At 42.1% G+C, this 4619-nt stretch overlaps 1 non-coding gene across 1 annotated transcript; it reads right to left on the reverse strand.

Annotated features, from left to right (window-relative positions):
- Positions 1-220: 220 nt before the first annotated feature.
- On the reverse strand, positions 221-293 carry TRNAK-CUU (transfer RNA lysine (anticodon CUU)). Its single transcript has one exon. It is a non-coding gene; the product is annotated as a tRNA-Lys (tRNA).
- Positions 294-4619: the final 4326 nt, after the last annotated feature.

Raw genomic sequence — 4619 nt, forward strand, 5'->3', positions numbered from 1 at the left:
TGACTCAGATAGCTAGGCTTTTTTACAGTGTTATGGCATCATGGCAAGGCAAGGATTGCCCTTCAATTTATAAAACCAAAGCAAGGTTTCCACATTTAGTAGATCCTGAGATTCCTGCTTGGTTTCACACACTGATGTACACCTCTTTTAAGTTTCAAATAAAACACGTTTGGTTGTGTAGTGACAGAGATCTCGCCTGTAGAATTCTGGGAAAAAACACTGCCCAACGTGGGGCTCGAACCCACGACCCTGAGATTAAGAGTCTCATGCTCTACCGACTGAGCTAGCCAGGCTTGGTTACTGTGATGTGACAAAAAGGCCACACAAGCCAAGGAGTGCCCTACAAGCTATTAAAGTAGATCTAGGCTACCACATTCAGTACACTGAGATGCATGCTTGGTTTCACACATTGAGGAAAATGGGTAAGTAACCGTGAAGTAAAATGTGAAGCATTGGTTGTTCAGTGGTAGAATTCTCGCCTGCCACGCGGGAGGCCCAGGTTCGATTCCCGGCCAATGCAGTACTCAAGTTTTACTGAAATTATGGTATATTTTGTTAAAGAGTGCCTGGCTCTTTGCATTTTGGTGGTGCAGGTATAGAATTTAACATACAATGATTTAGTGGTAGAATCTTGTGGTTTAGTGGTAGAATTCTCGCCTGCCATGAGGGAGGCATGGATCTGTGTGTGACAAAAAGGCCACTCAAGCCAAGGAGTGCCCTACAAGCTATTAAAGTAGATCTAGGCTACCACATTCAGTACACTGAGATGCATGCTTGGTTTCACAAATTGAGGAAAATGGGTAAGTAACCGTGAAGTACAATGTGAAACATTGGTTGTTTAGCGGTAGAATTCTCGCCTGCCACGCGGGAGGCCCGGGTTCGATTCCCGGCCAATGCAGTACTCAAGTTTTACTGAAATTATGGTATATTTTGTTAAAGAGTGTCTGGCTCTTTGCTTTTTGGTGGTGCAGGTATAGAATTCCACATACAATAAATTAATGGTAGAATCTTGTGGTTTATTGGTAGAATTCCCACCTGCCAAGAGAGAGGTCTGGATCTGAAAAGGGAATAAAAACCAAACAAATGTTGTACTAAAAGCATATGACTCTTAGCTTGGGAGTTTTATTTCTATTGACTAAGCTGGCCAGGCTTTGTTACAGTGTTGTAGCATCAAGGCAAGGCAACGCTTGCTCTTCAATCTACACTATTAAACCAAAGCAAAGTTTCCACATTCAGTAGATCCTGATATTCCTGCATGGTTTCACCCACTGATGTACACCTGAAACAGCGATATATTTTGTTAAAGAGTGCCTGGCTCTTTGCATTTTGGTGGTGCAGGTATAGAATTTAACATACAATGATTTAGTGGTAGAATCTTGTGGTTTAGTGGTGGAATTCTCGCCTGCCATGAGGGAGGCATGGATCTGAAAAGGGAATAAACACCACCCAATGTTGTGCTCAAAGCAAATGACTCTTAGATTTGGAGTCTTATTCGCTATTGACTCAGATAGCTAGGCTTTTTTACAGTGTTATGGCATCATGGCAAGGCAAGGATTGCCCTTCAATTTATAAAACCAAAGCAAGGTTTCCACATTTAGTAGATCCTGAGATTCCTGCTTGGTTTCACACACTGATGTACACCTCTTTTAAGTTTCAAATAAAACACGTTTGGTTGTCTAGTGACAGAGATCTCGCCTGTAGAATTCTGGGAAAAAACATCGCCCAACGTGGGGCTCGAACCCACGACCCTGAGATTAAGAGTCTCATGCTCTACCGACTGAGCTAGCCAGGCTTGGTTACTGTGATGTGACAAAAAGGCCACTCAAGCCAAGGAGTGCAATACAAGCTATTAAAGTAGATCTAGGCTACCACATTCAGTACACTGAGATGCATGCTTGGTTTCACAAATTGAGGAAAATGGGTAAGTAACCGTGAAGTAAAATGTGAAGCATTGGTTGTTCAGTGGTAGAATTCTCACCTGCCACGCGGGAGGCCCGGGTTCGATTCCCGGCCAATGCAGTACTCAAGTTTTACTGAAATTATGGTATATTTTGGTAAAGAGTGTCTGGCTCTTTGCATTTTGGTGGTGCAGGTATAGAATTCCACATACAATAAATTAATGTTAGAATCTTGTGGTTAAGTGGTAGAATTCCCACCTGCCAAGAGAGAGGTCTGGATCTGAAAAGGGAATAAACACCAAACAAATGTTGTACTAAAAGCATATGACTCTTAGCTTGGGAGTTTTATTTCTATTGACTAAGCTGGCCAGGCTTTGTTACAGTGTTGTAGCATCAAGGCAAGGCAACGCTTGCTCTTCAATCTACACTATTAAACCAAAGCAAAGTTTCCACATTCAGTAGATCCTGATATTCCTGCATGGTTTCACCCACTGATGTACACCTGAAACAGCGATATATTTTGTTAAAGAGTGCCTGGCTCTTTGCATTTTGGTGGTGCAGGTATAGAATTTAACATACAATGATTTAGTGGTAGAATCTTGTGCTTTAGTGGTACAATTCTCGCCTGCCATGAGGGAGGCATGGATCTGAAAAGGGAATAAACACCACCCAATGTTGTGCTCAAAGCAAATGACTCTTAGATTTGGAGTCTTATTCGCTATTGACTCAGATAGCTAGGCTTTTTTACAGTGTTATGGCATCATGGCAAGGCAAGGATTGCCCTTCAATTTATAAAACCAAAGCAAGGTTTCCACATTTAGTAGATCCTGAGATTCCTGCTTGGTTTCACACACTGATGTACACCTCTTTTAAGTTTCAAATAAAACACGTTTGGTTGTGTAGTGACAGAGATCTCGCCTGTAGAATTCTGGGAAAAAACACTGCCCAATGTGGGGCTCGAACCCATGAGCCTGAGATTAAGAGTCTCATGCTCTACCGACTGAGCTAGCCAGGTTTGGTTACTGTGATTTGACAAAAAGGCCACTCAAGCCAAGGAGTGCAATACAAGCTATTAAAGTAGATCTAGGCTACCACATTCAGTACACTGAGATGCATGCTTGGTTTCACACATTGAGGAAAATGGGTAAGTAACCGTGAAGTAAAATGTGAAGCATTGGTTGTTCAGTGGTAGAATTCTCGCCTGCCACGCCGGAGGCCCGGGTACGATTCCCGGCCAATGCAGTACTCAAGTTTTACTGAAATTATGGTATATTTTGTTAAAGAGTGGCTGGCTCTTTGCATTTTGGTGGTACAGGTATAGAATTCCACATACAATAAATTAATGGTAGAATCTTGTGGTTTAGTGGTAGAATTCCCACCTGCCAAGAGAGAGGTCTGGATCTGAAAAGGGAATAAACACCAAAAAAATGTTGTACTAAAAGCATATGACTCTTAGCTTGGGAGTTTTATTTCTATTGACTAAGCTGGCCAGGCTTTGTTACAGTGTTGTAGCATCAAGGCAAGGCAACGCTTGCTCTTCAATCTACACTATTAAACCAAAGCAAAGTTTCCACATTCAGTAGATCCTGATATTCCTGCATGGTTTCACCCACTGATGTACACCTGAAACAGCGATATATTTTGTTAAAGAGTGCATGGCTCTTTGCATTTTGGTGGTGCAGGCATAGAATTCAACATACAATGATTTAGTGGTAGAATCTTGTGGTTTAGTGGTAGAATTCTCGCCTGCCATGAGGGAGGCATGGATCTGAAAAGGGAATAATCACCACCCAATGTTGTGCTCAAAGCAAATGACTCTTAGATTTGGAGTCTTATTCGCTATTGACTCAGATAGCTAGGCTTTTTTACAGTGTTATGGCATCATGGCAAGGCAAGGATTGCCCTTCAATCTATAAAACCAAAGCAAGGTTTCCACATTTAGTAGATCCTGAGATTCCTCACACTGATGTACACCTCTTTTAAGTTTCAAATAAAACACGTTTGGTTGTGTAGTGACAGAGATCTCGCCTGTAGAATTCTGGGAAAAAACACCGCCTAACGTGGGGCTCGAACCCATGACCCTGAGATTAAGAGTCTCATGCTCTACCGACTGAGCTAGCCAGGCTTGATTACTGTGATTTGACAAAAAGGCCACTCAAGCCAAGGAGTACAATACAAGCTATTAAAGTAGATCTAGGCTACCACATACAGTACACTGAGATGCATGCTTGGTTTCACACATTGAGGAAAATGGGTAAGTAACCGTGAAGTAAAATGTGAAGCATTGGTTGTTCAGTGGTAGAATTCTCGTCTGCCACGCGGGAGGCCCGGGTTCGATTCCCGGCCAATGCAGCACTCAAGTTTTACTGAAATTATGGTATATTTTGTTAAAGAGTGTCTGGCTCTTTGCATTTTGGTGGTGCAAGTATAGAATTCCACATACAATAAATTAATGGTAGAATCTTGTGGTTTAGTGGTAGAATTCCCACCTGCCAAGAGAGAGGTCTGGATCTGAAAAGGGCATAAACACCAAACAAATGTTGTACTAAAAGCATATGACTCTTAGCTTGGGAGTTTTATTTCTATTGACTAAGCTGGCCAGGCTTTGTTACAGTGTTGTAGCATCAAGGCAAGGCAACGCTTGCTCTTCAATCTACACTATTAAACCAAAGCAAAGTTTCCACATTCAGTAGATCCTGATATTCCTGCATGGTTTCACCC

This window comes from Crinia signifera, unplaced genomic scaffold (genome assembly GCF_055691185.1).
Source record: "Crinia signifera unplaced genomic scaffold, ASM5569118v1 HAP2_SCAFFOLD_74, whole genome shotgun sequence".
In the NCBI taxonomy this organism is placed as follows: Eukaryota; Metazoa; Chordata; class Amphibia; order Anura; family Myobatrachidae; genus Crinia; species Crinia signifera.